A 22844-nucleotide genomic window follows, 5' to 3' on the forward strand; every position below is an offset into this window, starting at 1 on the left:
CCTCTCCCTTTTTAAAAATTAATTTATTTATTTTAATTGGAGGCTAATTATATTACCATATTGTGGTGGTTTTTGCCATACATTGACATGAATCAGTCACGGGTATACATGTGTCCCCCTTTATTTCTTGATGAGTCTGGCTAATGGTTTGTCTAATTTATCTTCTCAAAGAACCAGCTTTTAGTTTTGTTGATCTTTGCTGTAGTCTCCATTTCTTTTTCATTTATTTCTGCTCTGATTTTTATGATTTATTTCCTTCTACTAACCTTGTGTTTTTGTTTTTTTTTTTAAGTTGTTGTTCTTTTTCTGGTTGCTTTAGGTGTAAAGGTAGGTTATTTATTTGATGTTTCTCTTGTTTCTTGAGGTAGGCTTGTATTGCTATGAACCTTCCTCTTAGCCCTGCTTTTACTGAATCCCACAAGTTTTAGGTTTTCATGTTTTCGTTATCATTTGTTTCTATGCATATTTTGATTACCTTTTTGATTTCTTTCATAACCTGTTGGTTATTCAGCAGTGTGTTTAGCCTCCATATGTTTGTGTTTTTTAGGTTTTTGGGTGTAGTTGATATCTAATCTTACCACATTGTGATCAGAAAAGATGCTTGAAATTATTTGTATTTTTAAAAAAATTTTTAGCAAAGCTAGATTTGTGGCCCAGGATGTGATCTATCCTGGAAAGTGTTCTGTGTGCACTTGAGAAAAAGGTGAAATCCATTGTTTTAAGGAAAAATGCCCTGTAGATATCAATTAGGTCTAACCGGTCCATTGTATCATTTAAAGCTTGTGTTTCCTTACTAATTTTCTGTTTAGTTGACCTATCCATAGGTGTGAGTGGGGTATTAAATTCTCCCACTATTATTGAGTAATGGTTAATTTCCCCTCTCATACTTGTTAGCATTTGCCTTATATATTGAGGTGCTCCTCTGTTTGGGGTCATATATGTTTATAACTGTTATATCTTTTTCTTGAATTGACCCCTTGATCATTATGTAGTGTCCTTTTTTATCTCTCATCATGGTCTTTATTTCAAAGTCTGTTTCTCTGATATGAGTATTGCTACTCCTGCTTTCTTTTGGTCTCCACTGGTATGAAATATCTTTTTCTAGCCCCTCACTTTCAGTCCATATGTGTCCCTAGGTTTATGGTGGGTCTCTTGTAGACAGCAAAGATAGGGGTTTTGTTTTTGTATATATCCAGCCAGTCTTTGTCTTTGGGTTGGAACATTTAACCCATTTACATTAAAGATGATTATTGATAAGTATGATTCTAATACCCTTTACTTTGTTGTTTGGGTTTATTTTTATAGACCTTTTCTTTGTTTCCTGTCTAGGGAAGATCCTTTAACATTTGTTGAAGAGCTGGATTGGTGGTGTTGAATTCTCTCAGCTTTTGCTTCTCTGTAAAGCTTTTGATTTATCCTTCATACCTGATTGAGATCCTTGCTAGGTAGAATAATCTTGGCTGTAGGTTTTTCTCTTTCTTCTTTATTTTTTAAGTATGTCCTGCCATTCCCTTCTGGCCTGAAGGGTTTCTGTTGAAAGATCAGCTGTTATCCTTATGGGGATCCCCTTGTGTGTTATTTGTTGCTTTTCCCTTGCTCTTTTAATATTTTCTCTTTGTGTTTAATTTCTGTTAGTTTGATTAATATGTGTCTTGGGGTGTTTTGACTTGGGTTTATCCTGTTTGGGACTCTGGGTGTCTTGGACTTGAGTTGTTATTTCCTTCCCCATTTTTGAGAATTTTTACTATTATCTCCTCAGATATTTTTTCATGCCCTTTCTTTTTGTCTTCTTCTTTGCAGACACCTATGATTTGAATGTTGGGGCACTTAAGACTGTCCCAGAGGTCTCTGAAGTTGTCCTCATTTTTTTTTCAATTTTTTTCCCCACTCTGCTTCATTTATTACCACCATCCTATCTTCCACCTCACTATCCTCTCTTCTGTCTCAGTTATTCTACTGTTAGTTCAGTTCAGTTCAGCCGCTCAATCGTGTCCGACTCTTTGCGACCCCATGAATCACAGCACACCAGGCCTCCCTGTCCATCACCAACTCCTGGAGTTTACTCACACTCATGTCCATCGAGTTGGTGATGCCATCCAGCCATCTCATCCTCTGTCGTCCCCTTCTCCTCCTGCCCCCAATCCCTCCCAGCATCAGGGTCTTTTCCAATGAGTCAACTCTTCGCATGAGGTGGCCAAAAGTAGAGTATTTTTAATCTCAGTTATTGCATTATTCATTATTGATTGACTCTTCTTTTTTTCTTCTATGTCCTTGTTAAACATTTCTTGCATCTTCCCAATCCTTGTCTCTAGACTATTTATCTGTAACTCCATTCTGTTTTCAAGACTTTGGATCATTTTTATTATCATTATTCTGAAATCTTTTTCAGGTAGACTCCCTATCTCCTCCTCTTTTGTTCCGTTTGGTGGGTTTTTATCATGTTCCTTCACCTGCTGGATATTTCACTGTCTTTTCATTTTGTTTAGCTTTCTGTATTTGGGGTACCCTTTTGTTTTGTGGAAGTTGCTTCATATTCAATTGATCTTTTGATAAATTTGTGTGGGAGAAAGTGAGTTCCTGTCCTATTCTGCTCTCTTGGGACCACAAACCAAAAACCTTATTTTTTGCTCTCAAAAGTTGTTTCTAGTGTGATCTATTCACCCTCACTCTTACCAACCCCCAAACACTGATGTCTTGTCACCTTTGGTATTATTTTGGGGGGCTAATAGGTTCAGAAGTTGACAGACCTGACTTACTGTCCTGACTCCACCACCGAGGACTTGGATGACCTTGAATAATGATAACTGCTAACATTGTTGATCACCCCTATGTGCCAGGCACTTGTCTACTTACTCTGCATGTTTTAGCTCATTTAGTCCACACAACAATCATCAAGATGAGTATCACCACTTTTAGGTTACATATTAGGAAAGTGAGACAGAGACTAAATCATTTGCTCCAAATTTTATAGTTAAATAAGCTAGACTTAAAATTCCACCCATCTGGTACAGATCCTGCATTCATCACTTCTACTTGGGACCTCAAGTTTTATAACTTCTGTAAGACCATTTATTTCTCTCTTAAATAAGGATGTCTCAGTCAGTTTTTTTGATAGCTTATATTTCAGAGTTCATTATTAACATCATGTAACAAGATTGTCATTGGACATAACTTAGCTTTGATTCATAGGAATCCCATAGAACTAATAATCTCTCAATACCTCCCAGTGCACCAGCCAGGTGTCTTGTGAAAAATAAGATGTCCTGAGGTACTGAAGCCTTCAATTTCTAATATAGGTCAGTAACTGGCCTGGAACAGCCAGAGAAAGTTCTAAATCACCTGCAAAATGGACTATAATTCAGACACTAGGCAAATTTGTTTCATGCTGCAGTCTGAATACCTCCCTTCCTTATGATAAGATGGTAGACTGGGCCTTGATGGAAAAGAACATAATGTTGCATCTTCAAGTGACTTTTACCCAGTAGAATTAGAAATCTTTTATCTAAACATCGCCTCTTGGTGTATTAAGTTCTAACATATCTACCATTTTTCTACAATGGTCTGCCTACTATTGTATCAAGAAGTTAATGAGACTTTTGCATTGCTTCAGTATTTTCCACAAAATGGTGTTGTAATTAAAAGTTGAAGGTCTGTGGAATTTTTCTTTTTTTGTTTGGTTGAATTAAGCTATTATAAAAGAAAGCTAAATTTTGCCTTAGATGGTCTTATTGGCATTTTTCACTTGGTTTTAATGAGATCCTAAGTGTTTTATGGGGCAAGGACACTCTTGGTTCTTAGCCCATAAAATGAAGATTGGCCAACTCTGTCAGCATCCTGCCATACCCAAGTAAGCTGCCCAGTAGTTTCATCCATGTGCTGTATCTGATATTTACTTGGCAAGTGACTTCTAAAAGCATTTTTGAAAGTAGTTTTGTCACTGTTCATAGAGAAGAGTTTTTAGTGCAAGTGTTACCAGCAAAATGGCAATTCCTCAGTCCTTGTATCCCAAAGGAAAAGACACAAACCAGTTTTACACAGCATTAGTTTTATTAAGCAAGGTGAAAATATGCTCCTGGAAAAGGAAATCAGACTTTCTGGAAACCATAAACAGTCCTTCAATAGGGGTAGAATTGGGTTTTCAGAATGGTGGAAAGTCCCTTCTTCTGTCCTGCATTGACCAGTTGATTGACAGTTTTAGGTTATATAACATTTCCCTTTGTGCATAGGAGCATACCAGTAAGCACCCAAGGGAAAGCTATCGTGGGGCAAAATCCATAATGCTAATTTATTACAAATATGGCATATTATATTCTGGGTTACTTTGAGCCACTTTTGATTCTTTGTGTGCCTGCACCAGCCTATGCAAGGGTTTTTTCTTGCCTGGTCCTGAAGCTGGAAACTTCGTAGTGCCTGACCACAGAAGGGAGGATCTCTGCTCATGTTCTGATCCCCAGTGTCCTGGTGCGGAAGGGAAAGATTATTCCACCCCTAACACAGAGGGGACTTACTCATGTCTGACTGACTACCTAAATGAAGTAGTCAAACAATAAATTTCCAACATATTTTTTTTGTTTGTTTAGTAAAGAGAAAAGGACCTGAGATATTTCATTTTAGTTAGTATAGTGGACGAAAAAGTCATTGAATTATAAACATAGCTGACATAGCATTTATCATAGAGTAAGGATTCAAGATATTTTAAATGTATGAATAAGAAGTAATTTTGTTGTGCTCTGTTGCTTGTCATGTCCAACTCTTTGTGACCCCATGAACTATAGCCTGCCAGGCTCCTCCATCCATGGGATTTTCCAAACGAGAACACTGAAGTGGGTTGCCATTTTCCTCTTCCAGGGGATCTTCCCAAACCGGGGTTCGAACCTCCATCTTTTTTGTCTCCTGCATTGTCAGGCAGGGTCTTTATCACTTGTGCCACGTGGGAAGTCCCTAAGAAATAATAGATGGTAAATAAAAGGCATAATGGCAAGGGCCACTGGATAAATTGCTAATAAAGAACTAACAAATATTTGTGTAAAATTTTTGCATGACAGTAAAAATTGCAATAGAATCATGTCATCTCTGGAATATTTTCTAACACACATTATTATTAATTGTATTTCAGTTTGTTTGGATATCTCCAGGGTTAAAATCTCACCCACCCCACTAGGTGCATATGTAAGTTTTGACTGGCAAAACTTCCTATAGTTGCAGTAAAATGATATTTGTGAGTATGGAGAAGGGAACTATCTAGAGTCAATGACTTATATACAAGTTGAGAAAAATTCTTAAGTAAATAGTTAAGTCTTACATCCTAGCCCTTGGGTGGTGTGGAGAGAAAGCAGTTACTTCCAGGTGACTTTTCCTGGAGAAGTGTGATGCTCCATTTGGTGCTACCATTGTATGAATATGTCTTGAGAGCAAGTAAGACCAAGAATAATTAACCCTATAGATAAACTGTGAGATAAGCCCTATAGATAAACAAACATTCCATTTTAAGAGCTGAACTTGACAGAAAGTTACAGAAATCGTAGTGAAAGAAAAATCCTTTCTGATCCAGACCAGAGTGTTAAGGAACACTTCGGGAGTAGAGGAAACAGTCACACAACATGCTCAATGAGCATAAGTGAAAGGTTCTTTATAGACGCTCAAAGATATTAGCTTTATCTTTTGTTTTGTTTTGTTTTTCATTTATTTGTACTAGTTGGAGGCTAATTACTTTACAATATTGTAGTGGTTTTTGACATACATTGACATGAATCAGCCATGGATTTACATGTGTTCCCCATCCTGATCCCCCCTCCTGCCTCCCTCCCCATCCCATCCCTCTGGGTCTTCCCAGTGCACCAGCCCTGAGCACTTGTCTCATGCATCAAACTTGGACTGGTGATCTGTTTCACAATTGATAATATACATGCCTCATTGCATAGTTCTATTTTTGAAACAATGAAGGATTTTAAGTAGGGGAAGGCTGAGATTTGGCCTGTTGGTTCAAGGCAGTTCCTTTGGCATCTGAATAGAGAATAGAATAAAATGGTTGCAGTTGAAGCTGGGAAACTGTTTTCCTTCAGGCAAAAGATAATGGAGGTAAGAACTAGGGCAGATTCGCAGGTATATAGGATAGGTGGTGAATTTGAGAATCATTAATAAGAAAAAACATTATGTCAGGGCTTGATAAGTGATTGAATGTGGGAGAAGAGGAAGTCTCATTTTGACTGTCAAATTGCTAGAATGGGTGACGGGGTAGATTTAATTTTCAATCACTGAGTTAGGCAATCTAGGGAGAGGGATTTTTTTTTGGGGGGGGATAATATATTCAATTATTAATGACTTTTGTTTCTCCTTTAAAATACACGTTATTTTGGAGAGGAATCTCTAATTGAAAAGCTATTTAAAATGATACTGTCATTATAGATTTCATTTGAAACTTGGAGATCAAAGGAAACTAAGATGGAAAAAAAAAATGCTCCAAAATAAAAGATAAGAGAATCAGCATTCAAAACATTAATTAGAAAACCATAAATCTCCTCTCCATCCCATGGAGAGCTTCATGACACATTTAATCACATTATCTAGAATTCTTATCATTTGATGCATAAACATTGTTACAGTCTAATTTCTAGTCTCCATGTAAATATGTATTTCTTATGCAAAAAGCATCTGCACCAAAAATTTTGGGAAATAGATGTAACCCAGATGAGATTGCAAATTCTTAAGAAATTTCATCTAATCAGATTATGAAAACAATTTTCTCACACACAAAATAATCACCAAGATTAATGTTCCTCAAGATGATATTTGGAACCATAATTTTTTTCCCTTAATTCCATAGCAACTGCAGATGAAATACAGTGATCTCTTTTTAGATGTTTCAGAACCTAAACACATGGTTTAGATGGATGGTCAGTGGAAAAGTTTCTTGAAGAATTGGTTACTGGATAGTAAAAGAAAATTTATTTTTCCTTAAAATATGCATAGTAGCAACACCTAGATGCCCATCAGCAGATGAATGGATAAGGAAGCTATGGTACATATACACCATGGAATATTACTCAGCCATTAAAAGGGATTCATTTGAATCAGTTCTAATGAGATGGATGAGACTAGAGCCCATTATACACAATGAAGTAAGCCAGAAAGATAAACACCAATACAGTATACTAATGCATATATATGGAATTTAGAAAGATGGTAATGATAACCCTATATGCAAAACAGAAAAAGAGACACAGAGGTACAGAAGAGACTTTGGGACTCTGTGGGAGAAGGCAAGGGTGGGATGTTCTGAGAGAACAGCATTGAAACAAGTATACTATCAAGGGTGAAACAGACCACCAGTCCAGGTTGGATGCATGAGACAAGTGCTTGGGGTTGGTGCACTGGGAAGACCCAGAGGGATGGGATGGGGAGGGAAGTAGGAGGGGGGATTGGGATGGGGAACACATGTAAATCCATGGCTGATTCATGTCAATGTACGGCAAAAAACACTACAATATTGTAAAGTAATTAGCCTCCAGCTAATAAAAATAAATGAAAAAAAATATGCATAGTAGAAGCATCAGTTAATTGTATGTATCCTATTCCAAAATGTTTAACTTTGATTACTTTCATATTGAGTCATAAAGCTAAAGAGACTCTTTCTATAACTGAGATTCATATTATATTTTCTTTTTCTTTTGTCTGCACCAGGGTTACTTTAGAGTGTGAGTGAGAACTTATTTTACTGAATTTTGGATGTTATGAATAGTAATCCTCATAATAATAGCTCAATACATGTCTGTCTGTAATTGAGAGCGCAGTCAACTAAAAACAATATGTCAAGAGGGCTCACCTTTTAGCATACTAAATAAATAATAAAGAACAACTTCTTTGTCCCTGGAGGCAAATGTAACAGGTACAATGCTTTTGGAATGGTTCCACTTTTTTCCTTTCCCTGTAAGTCTTTAAAATGAATTCTAAGGAGAAACCTCATAAGAAGAAAAAGATTCTTAGTGGAAAGCACCAGTACACAATGTTAGAACTAGGTTTTTAAAACCGAATCTATCTCAGGTTTTAATGTAGCTCAGCTGGTATAGAATCTGCCTGCAATGAAGGAGACCCCAGTTCAGCTCTTGGGTTGGGAAGATCCCCTGAGAAGGGACAGGCTACCCACTCCAGTATTCTTGGGCTTCCCTGGTGGCTCAGCTGGTGAAGAATCTGCCTGCAGTGGGGAAGACCTGGGTTCAATCCCTGGGTTGAGAAGATCCCCTGAAGGGAATGGATTCCCACTCCAGCATTCTAGAGAATTTCATGGACTGTATAGTTCATGGGGTCGCAAAGAGTTGTACACAACTGAGCAACTTTCACTTTCACAAATTGTTAAATGGAGAAGAAAAGAATCAATATTTATCCTCCACTGTCATTATTAGAAAACATTTCTAAATTCTGTGTGATAAATATATTTTTATATTTTTTCAATGATCTCATTTGCTTTTACCCCTGTTTCCTTATGAAACTATATTTCAACTGTTTCATTTAATGATTTAAAATTAAGGAGCTGTGAGTGGTAGCTTTAGGCAACTAAATAATTTCTTTCAGAGCAAATTGTCACACAATGTAAAGGGATTAAACACCATGAAATAATAAATATATAATCTGCTGTTGTAAATAAATCTCAGTTTTCTGATAAAGATAAAAACACATTTTCAGAAACAGAGTAGTTTTAATGATCTTTTTTTAAATTTTTAAAAAATTATTTATATTTAAATGAAGGATAATTGCTTTACAGTACTGTGTTAGTTTCTACCAAACATCAACATGAATCAGATATAGATTTACTCATGTCCCCCTCTTAAATCAACATGTGTTTTATAGAAAGGCATTCTTCTCAAGGTAGTTCAGTAAAACTCAAATTCTATTTTTTCTGATTATTTGGAAATAATTTAAAATGAACATCATTTTATCTGCTCACTTTTACACTGCTAGAGTTTGGTTTTACGACAACTTTTCAATAAGGGAGCTATCAGGCATCAGAAATAAAGCAAGCAATGTAATTACTCTTTGTGATTCACTATTAAGTAAGTAAACAAAGCACAGAGTTACCACTTCCTGGCTTCTCCAGAAATTCCTCCTACACATCCAATTTCTGGTTTAGTTCTTTCCCCCCTTAAAATCTTTGGGAATACCATAAAATGGGCCTTATTCTGTTGAACTTGATTAAATTCCACATCTAGTTATTGGCTGGTTACTGTGTTCTTGAGCTGTGCTAAACCTTGACTATACAAAGAGAAAAGAGTGGGAAGATGTGGATGGCTTCTGTCCTTAGGGTGTATATAATTGTGTCAGCAAAGCAAGTCATAGCCTATTCATTCATAACAGTTGTGATACCCACCATCATAGCCACTTTTCCAAATTATACTACCTTGCACCCAGCTCCCTGCTTGAGAATATTGTGCCTCATGTTCTTGATTCAGAGGTGAGATTTTGGCCCACAGCACATCAACTCTAGCCTTGCTAACAACTCTCACGCCCAGAGAAGATTCTACCAAAAAGGTCTCATTGCCATTGACTTTATCTGAAGTACAGATAGTAGAAGAGATCAGACACACAGAGAGAAGCCGAGACATGATAGGAACACACACTCACACAGCCTGCTTTATGTATATTCACACATATGTGATATATATACATATAATCTCTCTGTATGTGTATATATATCATATGTGAATATGTATATGTATATTTATGTATATACTGTATGTATGTATGAATATGTGTGTATGTCTGTGTGGGCTTCCCTGATGGCTCAGTGGTAAAGAATCTGCCTGACACAGACACCTTGGGATTGATCCCTGGGTTGGGGAGATCCCCTGGAGGAAGTCATGGCAACCCACTCCAGTATGCTTGCCTGGAAAATCCTATGGATGGAGGGACTTGGCGGTCTATGGTCCATAGGGTTGCAAAGAGTCAGACATGACTGAAGTGACTTAGCACACATGCTTGTATGTGTATGTGTACACACATACACTAAGTCCTGGTTATGAATTAACCAGTATTTGGTTGTTTCCCAGAATTATATAAAAGAAACAAATTAAAAAAATTTTTTTTTGCCAAACACCACCAGATAATCATGATGGTGTGATCACTCACCTAGAGCCAAACATCCTGAAATGCAAAGTCAAGTGGGCCTTAGGAAGTGTCACTATGAATAAAGCTAGTGGAGGTGATGGAATTCCCATTGAGCTATTGAAAATCGTTAAAAGGTGATGCTGTGAAAGTGCTGCACTCAATATGCCAGCAAATTTGGAAAACTCAGCAGTGGTTACAGCACTGGAAAAGGTCACTTTTCATTCCAATCTCAAAGAAAGACAATGCCAAAGAATGCTCAAACTACCACACAATTGCACTCATCTCACATGCTAGCAAAGTAATGTCAAAATTCTCCAAGCCAGGCTTCAAAGTACGTGAATTGTGAACTTCCAGATGTTCAAGCTGGATTTAGAAAAGTCAGAGGAACCAGAGATCAAATTGCCAACATCTGTTGGATCATTGAAAAAGCAAGAGAGCTCCACAAAAGCACCTACCTCTGCTTTATTGACTATGCCAAAGCCTTTGACTGTGTGGATTACAACAAACTGTGGGAAATTCTGAAAGAGATGAGAATATCAGACCACCTGACCTGCCTTCTGAGAAATCTGTATGCAGGTCAGGAAGCAACAGTTAGAACTGAACCTGACACCACAGACTGGTTCCAAATCAAGAAAAAGGGTATGTCAAGGCTGTATATTGTCACCCTGTTTATTTAACTTATATTCAGAGTAAATCATGAGAAATGCTGGACTGGATGAAGCACAAGCTGGAATCAGGATTGCCAGGAGACATATCGATAACCTCAGATATGCAGGTGACACTACCCTTATGGCAGAAAGCAAAGAAGAACAAAAGAGCCTCTTGATGAAAGTGAAGAAGAGTGACAAAGTTGGCTTAAAACTCAACATTCAGAAAACTAAGATCATGGCATCCGGTTCCATCACTTCATGGCAAATAGATGGAGAAACAGTGGACACAGTGACAGACTTTAGTTTTTTGGGCTCCAAAATCACTGCAGATGGTGATTGCAGCCATGAAATTAAAAAGAAATTAAAAGACGCTTGCTCCTTGAAAGAAAAGTATGACCAACCTAGACAGCACATTAAAAAGCAGAGATGTTACTTTGTCAACAAAGGGCCGTCTAGTCAAAGCTATGGTTTTTCCAGTGGTCATGTATGGATGTGAGAGTTGGACTGTAAAGAAAACTGAGCACCAAAGAATTGATTCTTTTGAATTATGGTGTTAGACTCTTGAGAGTCCCTTGGGCAGCAAGGAGACCCAACCAGTCCATCCTAGGGGAAATCAGTCCTGAATATTAATTGGTAAGACTGATGCTAAAGCTGAAACTCCAATACTTTGGCCACCTGATGCAAATAACTGACTCATTTGAAAAGACTCTGATTCTGGGAAAGATTGAAGGCGGAAGGAGAAGGGGATGACAGAGGATGAGATGGTTGGATGGCATCACTAACTCAATGGACATGAGTTTGAGTAAACTCTGGGTGTTGGTGATGGAGAGGGAGGCCTGGAGTGCTGCAGTCCTGGGGTCACAAAGGGTTGGACACGACTGAGCAACTGAACTGAACTGAACAGTAAAATGGGGTTTCCATGTTGGCTCAGTGATAAAGAATCCACCTGCCAATGATGGTGATGTGGATTAAATCCCTGTGTTGGGAAGACCCCCTGGAGGAGGAAATGGCCATGCACTCCAGTATTCTTGGCTGGGAAATCCCATGGACAGAGGAGCCTGGTGAGCTAGTCCATGAACTCAAAAAAGAATTGGACTTGACTGAGCAACTACACAACAGTGGTAAAATATGCTTTCTTTTAAAATATCTGAGGCAGCTAATTCTATATAACTAAATTTTTATCCTGCTTTCAAGTTTATTTATTCTTGTGGCTTAATTTTTCTTTATGCCTAAATTGATGCTCTCTTTGCACAATATCCCTGGAGAAGTGTATTTCACGGGTCGCAAAGAGTCGGGCATGACTGAGCGACTTTGACTTGCACAATGTAGTTTTTATTATCTATCCATCTATTTATATTTACTAATATGGCATTTTTATATAATGCCAAGATAATCCTCTTTTTTTCTGTTTCTTATCCTGTGATCACTTTATGAAATCATACAATTAAGAAAAATTTTACTTTTCCCCCTAAATAATTGCATTTGTAATCATTTCATTTAATTAACTGATCTCCCCTGGAGGCTTGGGTAAACAGAGAAGTAGAAAGATTGCAAAGTGAGCTGATTTTCTAAGAAAATGATCAGCTTACAGACTTGCATTTTTAGAGTGTGTGATTTGAAATCAGTAGAGTCCATCAATTACCATTCCATCATTACCATTCTCGACTGATTTCTTTGTCATGGAATCCAGAAAGGAAAATAGCAGATAATTTGTCCCCCAAATTTGCTTCATAGTTTAATGCAAGTATAAGCTCTCAGTTAATGCTTGCTGATATATTGCACTCTCAATGCTAGCCTTTAATGAAATGCCAAGATCCTTTGAGAATTATGTCAAATCAGCACATCATTGATTTTCTTTCTACTTAGAATTAATGATATATTATGGTTTGTGATTTTTGAAAGGATGCTTGATCTAAATACTCTATGTAGAGAGGCATATTTCCCAGTCCTGTCATTCCAGCTTTTATCATGTATTGCTCTATATTCGTTAGTGTGTAGTTATTCCATCTGGCAAATATAAAAGAGCTGGTGTAGTTATAAGACAACTTGATAACTTGACACATATAGTAGGCTCAGGAGGCCAATAATGTGAATGAAGACGAATGATTTGAAAGCATTGCAGCACAATCATTTTGAAGACTTGAATGTTGAACTCATATATTCTTTCTGAAAGGAGACACATTAGGGTGTCACACCATCTTAGAACTTCTTGATCTTGTTACATTACATGTTACCCTATATTTTTGTTTACTTTTTTTGTGCCTGTACTATGTCTCCTTATAACAGCACCAATTTAAAGGCATCACCTGTTTTTAAATTAATCTAGAGGGTGACAGTTTCAATGCACCAACAGAATATTTCTGTTGTTGTTGAATTTAATTTCTCATTGGGATCCCCATTCCTGGGAGTAGAAAGTAAATGGCATTGGGTTTAGGCTTTCCCTTTCTTTGGCACAGGGGCTTGGGGATGGGAGGTGGGAGGTAGGTGGCGGTGAGATAAGACAGGGCTTGTTGGGACTGACTGCACATCCACTCATGGACCACTGATATGTCATCCATCATTTTATTTCAGCCTTGGAGGAGTGAACCCATTGCTGTTAATTTTCCCTTCCTTTCCTGAACTCAGAGCCCTTTCATATTCAACCTCTTTAAATGCATCAGAGTTCATTTGGTTACCTCCTTACCATGCTGGCCTCTAAGTATGTAAGGACCTCTGGAAGCTTTGTCTACCTAAATACTAGAGTTGTTGTTGTTTTTTTTTTTTTTTTTCAAATGTTTGAGAAGCACAGCTCGTTTTTTCCCTGTTCCCTAGATTTATAAATTTATCTGAGGGTTCTGACTTTGGTTCAGAAAATCTAGAAAAACTATATTTTGTTGGATAAGGCATGAGTTGTGAGTAGTGAGGGAGTCTAGTTTCTAGTTCACCCAAAACTTTTAGATCTTTTGCTCAAGCAAGAGTTTTTCCTATTCTTCCAAATCTAAAGACAGAAAGATTAGAGGGTCATAGTGTAAGAAAATATTTTTTAAAAATATAGAAAATTAGCATGAAACATCTCTCTCCGAACATTTAAAATTATTCAATGAATAGATGTTGTCACTGGTGATTAATTTCTGGCATCTTGACTACATAGCTTTTAATCAAGACCTTTTGTATAAGGGGCTAAATTAATATTTTCTCTTTTTATTTTATTAAATATTGTCCCTCTTTTCTAGATAGGTGATAGATGGGCATAAAAGGGCTAATTGTTTTAATTTATAAAATTTTTGGATGTGCACTGACTTACATTAAAACATCCATTCATCTTTCAATCACCATTTGCCCACTTCAATTTAAAGGATATTTTACCCTTTGTTACAAATATAGATTATACTCTAATTTGGCAACTATGCAACAAAACTTGATTTCTGACTTGGACTCTGACCTTGACCATTCACCTTTTCTTTCTGGAACACAGTTTCTTCTTAAAATATGATATTGATTGATTTTAGTAGATAATTTCTCAAGACTTACTAGAATTCTATAATTCTAATAAAAAGTAAAGAATTTCAACTGTATAAAGATGGTAGTGATATTGATGAGGTTGTATTGTGTGTCCTGCGCTTAGTCACTCAGTCATGCCCTATGCTTTGCGACCATGGACTGTAGCCTGCCAGGCTCCTCTGTCCATGGGATTCTCCAGGCAAGTATACTGGAATGGGTAGCCGTTCCCTTCTCAGGATGATCTTCCCATCCCAGGGATCGAACCCAGGTCCCCTACATTGCAGGAAGATTCTTTACCATCTGAGACACCAGGGAAGCCCATTGATGAGGTTCATTGATCAATTTTCTTCTTTAATGATTTATAAGCTTCCTAACATGTTAAGGAAAGGTGAACAAATCTAGAGACCACAACTCTTGAGAGTGAATTTTTCTGACAGTGATACATTCTGGGGAATTAAGCTTCCTGACTATGTCTAGTTTTCTCTTTTAATCACATCTTAATTTCAAATACAATGACAATAGAATTATTTCACTTTAATTCAGTTGCTTTTGAATGAGACATATGTACATTAATAACAGATGGTAACACTATCTTAAAGGTTCAAAGCATTATTTAATATTTGAAGTGAGTTATTATTTTAGATAATGCAGTATTATTCTTTTGTATGTTATTTAATAATTCTAGCTACACATATAAAAACATAAAGATGTTTTCGTTGTAGTTCTTGTTTAATACAATATTAAATGTGGTTTATACAAAATAAATACTTTAAATAAATAAGATACTTTCATTTTTTTGTAAAACATCAACTCACCAATCTTTGAGGTGAAAACTAGTCATGAAAGCATGAGGTTTTCAGTTTGGAGATGTTCACCTCATTCTCAGCATCCTCGTTTCCTCATGTTGTTAATTACTTTGCCTCTGGAATAGGATCCAGGTGTTCTGATTTCCTCTCTTATTTGTAAAGTATTTCACCCTGACCTTTTTCCCATTCTTTCCAATATTTGATCTTTTCCTGTCTGAACATTTCTGCCTGCTTTTGGAGCCCTGCTTTTATTTCTTTGTCAGATTTCAGCTAAATGGTGGCTTCATCCTGGATCCACTGCTCAACAATGTTAGCCATTCTCAAAATATGCTGTCTTTTTTCCTTCATAGCACTTATTCATGACTTGTAATTTTTGTACCTGTAACTTTTGTGTGTATGTTGTATTTATTTGGTTGGTATCTGTCTTCCCACTTTGAGTACAATCCACTTGAGGGTAAAGATCTTGTATTTTTTGAATTGCAATTGTTTCCCATTTCCTAGGATAGTGTCTGGCAAATATAGTGCACACTAAATTTTCAGTGAGTAAATTAAGGTGTAACTTGATGAGTTAGGGTGTCCACTATAATCAAAGCAGTGTGTTTGGGCATTTTACAAAAGATGTTGGAAACAGACTTATCTGCATTCACAAATCTATTTGATGAAAGCATTCAGATTCATCAAAAACCTAAATATCTAAAAATCACCTTTTCTAAATAAAAGTGAAAGGTTTATTTATTAAATTTAGCTTTCTTCTTCCCACTAACAAAACCAAAGTAACAAAAACCTGAGGACCCAGTAACCACAGACACAAATCTGCTGCTCAAGAGTAATTATAAAGACCTTATATGCAAATATAAAGGATGCATCAAAAATGTAAAAAATTTTAATATAAAATTTTGAAGTGAGTATTTAAGGAATCAGGAAGCATTCATAAGTTCTAGAATCGAAGGTGTTTTCATTGTGCTTTGGGGAAATTGCTTATCTTGCTTTGTGCCTTGCCACATCCATTTCAATTTAAGGTATTTCCATAGGAGTGAATTAACAATTGAAATGCAAAATAGGTAACTCCCTGAGAATTTGTATAAATTCTCAGAAATTTTCCGTGAAAAACGATGAGTCGTATTCAACTACTGCTACTAACTGACTAAATAGTTTCAAAATGAGCAAAGACATGAAGAAGTGGCAGGAGGATTCACTGGGAGGGGGCCTCATATTACTTATTTCTAAATGCACTTGTGGTATAGTGAAAGTCTTATGTTAGTAACACATCCTGGCTTGGTTTTCTTTGGAATGTAATCCACTGTGGCTAGCGGCCACACAGTTTGCGTTTTTCTTCTGCAACTTGTTCAGATTATCTTCAAGGACATTCATACTTGTTTTCCTCACTCTAGTTATATAGCTAATTATTTAATATAGTTTCTGGCATCTCTTTTGCAATCTTCTATTTATCATCCTAATTGCAAGCTTCTCTACTGTTGCATGGTTTGCAATCTTCCAGTTTTTAGGGATTCATTCTTAATGTCATTGCTTTTAAGAAAGTGTTTTATTTATTTATTTTTTTTTATGTATTGAAAGCTTTTATTTTATTTTAATTTATTTATTTTTTTTGTCATACACTGATATGAATCAGCCATAAATTTACACGTATTCCCCACCCCGATCCCCCCTCCCACCTCCCTCTCCACCCGATTCCTCTGGGTCTTCCCACTGCACCAGGCCCGAGCACTTGTCTCATGCATCCCACCTGGGCTGGTGATCTGTTTCACCATAAATAGTATACATGCTGTTCTTTTGAAATATCCCACCCTCACATTCTCCCACAGAGTTCAAAAGTCTGTTCTGTATTTCTGTGTCTCTTTTTCCATTTTGCATATAGGGTTATCGTTACCGTCTTTCTAAATTCCATATATATGTGTTAGTATGCTGTAATGTTCTTTATCTTTCTGGCTTACTTCACTCTGTATAAGGGGCTCCAGTTTCATCCATCTCATTAGGACTGATTCAAATGAATTCTTTTTAACGGCTGAGTAATATTCCATGGTGTATATGTACCACAGCTTCCTTATCCATTCATCTGCTGATGGGCATCTAGGTTGCTTCCATGTCCTGGCTATTATAAACAGTGCTGCGATGAACATTGGGGTGCACGTGTCTCTTTCAATCTGGTTTCCTCAGTGTGTATGCCCAGAAATGGGATTGCTGGGTCATATGACAGTTCTATTTCCAGTTTTTTAAGAATCTCCACACTGTTCTCCATAGCGGCTGCACTAGTTTGCATTCCCACCAACAGTGTAAGAGGGTTCCCTTTTCTCCACACCCTCTCCAGCATTTATTGCTTGTAGACTTTTGGATAGCAGCCATCCTGATTGGCGAGTAATGGTACCTCATTGTGGTTTTGATTTGCATTTCTCTAATAATGAGTGATGTTGAGCATCAGAAAAATAAATGACCCAATCAAAAAATGGGCCAAAGAACTAAACAGACATTTCTCCAAAGAAGACATACAGATGGCTAACAAACACATGATAAGAAAGTGTTTTAGAATGAAATCGCTCACAGTAGTCTATCTGGAAAGGATTAAATAGCATGTCAGCTTGTTGTTGCCAATAGTGAATAAGGGGTAGGGGGACTTTACTCAAACTCATCACTCACTGAGGGCTCCTCACAGTAATGCTCAAGAGGGCTGTAATTTTCTTCTTTCCTAATAGCAGCTAAGAAAATAAAACTCCTTTTACTTTATCCTTGTGAATTTCACTTAAGATCCCAAGCCTAAAGTGTGTGTGGGTGTGTGTTGGTGGCAGGACTGGGGGGATGGGCTTGGTGGAGTGAAGTCAAACCCCACCAGCTGTGTGCTTTGTTAAGATCACTTGTGTGGACCAAGAACAGATTAAAGGGCCTCACTAAAATTCCAAGTAGGGATGAAGAATGGTGAGTTTTGAACACCTTCTTTGTGCCAGGAACAAAGAGATGGGATGGTCCTCACACCATATCACTGATAATTCATTTCATTCTCTGAGATATGAAGGATGAGGAGAAGGAAGCAAAGACTCAGAAAGTTAAATCTGTCCAAGCTGGCCCCTGTCCTTGGGTGCTTCTAGAAAGTACTTTTTCTCATGCATAAAGACAGTCTTTACTTCTTAAAAGAGAAATATGTACTCATTTAAAATTTGAATTTCTTAAGATCATTGTACAGAAATAAAGTATAATGTTTAGCCACAAATCATAAGGCAGAGAGGGTCCTGCCCAGTTCCAGGGGGCCCCTTATGGAGAGGAGGAAATGTATATTCACCTGTGGGCATGCAGTACGATAAGTCCTCTATATATGAATCTTCAAGTTGTGGGCTTTCAGAGCTGTGAACATGTGTTTGCATGTCCATTCACGTGTTAGTTCATATATCTGGCATACATTGTCATGTGACCATATCCTGTATAAGTTGTGTTTTTGTGTACTTTAACCTACAGTACTGTATAGATACTGTACAGTATCTTTATTTCAAGCCCAGGATGTCTGGAAGCAAGCATAAAAGCAGATGTGATGCAGCTTGTACTGTACTGTACTTTACAAAGCACTGTAAGATTAAAAACAGTATGAACATCATGAAAAAGCAAAAAGATATGACGCTGAAAGATGAACTTCCCAGGTCAGAAGCTGCCCAATATGCTATTGGAGAAAAGCGGAGAATTAGCTCCAGAAGGAATGAAGAGGCTGAGCCAAAGCAAAAACAACACCCAGTTGTGGATGTGCCTGGTGTTAGAAGTCCAGTATGCCAAAGAACAATACTGCATAGGAACCTGGAATATTAGGCCCATGAATCAAGGTAAATCGGAAGTAGTCAAATAGGAAATGGCAAGAGTGAACATTGACATTTTAGGAGTCAGTGAACTAAAATGGACTGGAATGGGTGAATTTAATTCAGATGACCATTATAACCTACTGTGAGCAAGAATCCCTTAGAAGAAATGTAGTAGCTCTTATAGTCAACAAAAGAGTCTGAAATGCAATCTCAATCTGGGTGCAATCTCAAAAATGACAGAATGATTTCAGTATGTTTCCAAGGCAAACCATTCAATATCACAGTAATCCAAGTCTACGCCCCAACCACTAATGTCAAAGAAGCCAAACAGTTCTGTGAAGACTAAGACCTTCTAGAACTAACACCCAAAAATGATGTCCTTTTCATTATAGGGGACTGGAATGCAAAGGTAGGATGTCAAGAGATACCTGGAATAACAGGCAAGTTTGACCTTGGAGTACAGAAAAAAGCAAGGAAAGGTGAACAGAGTTTTGCCAAGAGAATGCACTGGTCACAGCGAACACTCTCTTCCAGCAACACAAGAGATGACTCTACACATAGACAACATCAGATGGTCAATACCAAAATCAGATTAATTATACAGAAACTCTATATAGTCATCAAAAACAAGACTGGGAGCTGACTGTGGCTCAGATCATGATCTCTTTATTTCCAAATTCAGACTTAAGTAGAAGAAAGTAGAGAAAGCCACTAGGCTATTTAGGTAAATAAATACAATCTCTTACAATTATAGAGTAGAAGTGAAAAATAGACTTAAGGCATTAGATCAGATAGACAGAGTGCCTGAAGAATTATGGGCAGAAGTTCATAATGTTGTACAGGAGGCAGTGATCAAAACCATCTCCATGAAAAAGTAAGGCAAAATGGTTGTCTGAGGAGCCCTTACAAATATCTAAGAAAAGAAGAGAAGTGAAAGGCAAAGGAGAAAAGGAAATATATACTCATCTGAATACAGAGTTCCAAAGAATAGCAAGGAGAGAAAAGAAAGCATTCCTAAGAGAACAATGAAAAGAAATAGAGGAAAACAATGGAATGGGAAAGACTATAAATCTCTTCAAGAAAATGAGAGATACCAAGGGAACATCTCATGCACAGATGGCCACAAAAGGACAGAAACAATATGGACCTAACAGAAGCAGAAGCTATCAAGGAGAGGTGGCAAGAATACACAGAAGAACTGTACAAAAAAGATCTTCATGACCCACATAATAACAGTGGTGTGATCACTCACATAGAACCAGACATGTTGGAATGTGAAGTCAAGTCACACTTAATGCCTTAGGAAGCATCACTACCAACAAAGCTAGTGGAGGTAATGGAATTTCAGTTGAGCTATTTCAAATCCTAAAAGATGATGCTGTGCAAGGGCTGCACTCAATATGCTAGCAAATTTGGAAGACACAACTGTGGCCACAAGACTGGAAAAGGTAAGTTTTCATTCCCATCACAAAGGAAGGCAATGGCAAAGAATGTACAAACTACCACACAATTGTCCTCATTTCACATGCTAGTAAAGGAATGCTCAAAATTCTCCAAGTTGGCTTCAACAGTACATGAACCGAAAACTTCCAGTTTTCCAAGGTGGATTAGAAAAGGCAGAGGAACCAGAGATCAAATTGCTAACGTCTGTTGGATCATAGAAAATGCAAGAGAATTCCAGAAAAACATCTATGTCTGCTTCACTGACTACACTAAACCCTTTGACTGTGTGGATCACAACAAACTGTGGAAAATTCTGGAAGAGACAGGAATACCAGAACACTTTACCTGTCTCCTGAGGAATCTGTATTCAGGGCAAGGAGCAATATTAGAACTGTACATGGGACAACTGGTTCCAAATTGGGAAATGAATATGTCAAGGATGGATTTAGTCACCCTGTTTATTAAACTTTTATGCAGAGTACATCATGCAAGATGCTGGACTGGATGAAGCACATCCTGGAATCAAGATTGCCAGGATAAATGTCAATAACCTCAGGTAAGAAGATGATACCACTTTTATGGCAGAAAGTGAAGAGGAACTAAAGAGCTTATTGATGAAGGTGAAAGAAAAGAGTGAAGAAGCTGGCTTAAAATTCAACATTCAAAAAACAAAGATCATGGCATCTGGTCCCATCATTTCATGGCAAATAGATGGATAAACAATGGAAACAGGGACAAACTTTATTTTCTTGGGCTCCAAAATCACTGCAGATGATGACAGTAGACATGAAATTAAAAGACACTTGCTCCTTGGAAGATAAGCTATGACAATCCTAGACAGCATATTTAAAAGCAAAGATACCCTTATGGCAGAAAATGAAGAGGAACGAAAAAGCCTCTTAATGAAAGTGAAAGAGGAGAGTGAAAAAGTTGGCTTAAAGCTTAACATTCAGAAAACTAAGATCATGGCATCTGGTCCCATCACTTCATGGCAAATAGATGGGAAAACAGTGGAAAGAGTGTCAGATTTTATTTTTTTGGGCTCCAAAATCACTGTGGATGGTGATTACAACCATGAAATTAAAAGACACTTACTCCTTGGAAGGAAGGTTATGACCAACCTAGACAGCGTATTAAAAAGCAGAGACATTACATTGCCAGCAAAGGTCCATCTAGTCAAAGCTATGGTTTTTCCAGTGGTCATGTATGGATGTGAGAGTTGGACTGTGAAGAAATCTGAGTGCTGAAAAATTGATGCTTTTGAAGTGTGGTGTTGGAGAAGACTCTTGAAAGTCCCTTGGACTGCAAGGAGATCCAACCAGTCCATCCTAAAGGAGATCAGTCCTGGGTGTTCATTGGAAGGACTGATGCTGAAGCTGAAACTCCAGTACTTTGTCCACCTCATGTGCGAAAAGTTGACTCATTGGAGAAGACCCTGATGCTGGGAGGGATTGGGGGCAGGAGGAGAAGGGGATGACAGAGGATGAGATGGCTGGATGGCATCACTGACTCGATGGGCATGAGTTTGAGTAAACTCTGGGAGTTAGTGATGGACAGGGAGGCCTGGCATGCTGTGATTCATGGGGTCGCAAAGAGTCGGACACGTCTGAGTGACTGGACTGACCTGAACTGACATTACTTTGCCCACAGAAGTCCATATCAGCAAACTATTTTTTTTTTTTCCAGTCGTCATGTATGGGTGTGAGAGTTGGACCATAAAGAAGGCTGAGCTCTGAAGAATTGATGCTTTTGAACTGTGGTGTTGGAGAAGACTCTTGAGAGTTCCTGGGACTGCAAGGAGATCAAACCAGTCAATTCTAAAGGAAATCAATCCTGAATATTAATTAGAAGGGCTGATTCTGAAGCTGAAACTCCAAGACTTTGGCCACCTAATGAGAAGTTCTGTCTCATTAGCAAAGAACCTGATGTTGGGAAAGATTGAAGCCACTAAGAGAAGGAGATGACAGAGGATGAGATGGTTGGATGTCATCACTGCCTGAATGGACATGAGTTTGAACAAGCTCCAGGAGATGGTGAAGGACAGGGTAGCCTGGAGTGCTGCAGTCCATGGGGTCGCAGAGTTGGAAACAACTGAATGGCTGGACAACAACAACAAGAAAGAAAATGCTTATTTTTTGTGTTTGTTTTTTATGTATCACTTTTATGAAAATTGTCATAAGCCTACTATGCTATATACTATTATACTATACAGTATAATACCGTATAGTCAATTTTGTGTGTTGGGTACCTCGGCTAACTTTGTTGGACTTACAAATAAATTGGACTTATGAATGTGCTCTTAGAGTGCAACTTGTTCATATGTAGGGGAATTACTGTGTTCCACTCCTAAGACAGAACAACATTCATCTTTACTGACAGAGATAAAATTACAAATCCCAGCATGGAATTACTTGTGTCTAACCACTCCCTCTACAGAAAGATAAACATCTATTAGCAATTTTGAAGATCTCTTTTGGAAGTCTTATATTTGTAAACATAAAAATATTCTTGTAATTATGTCTAACTGAATTTCATTTCACAGTTAGTGTCTTTCTCCAGGCCTACATTGAATA

The sequence above is a fragment of the Cervus canadensis genome, chromosome 19 (assembly GCF_019320065.1).
Source record: "Cervus canadensis isolate Bull #8, Minnesota chromosome 19, ASM1932006v1, whole genome shotgun sequence".
NCBI classification, from domain to species: Eukaryota; Metazoa; Chordata; class Mammalia; order Artiodactyla; family Cervidae; genus Cervus; species Cervus canadensis.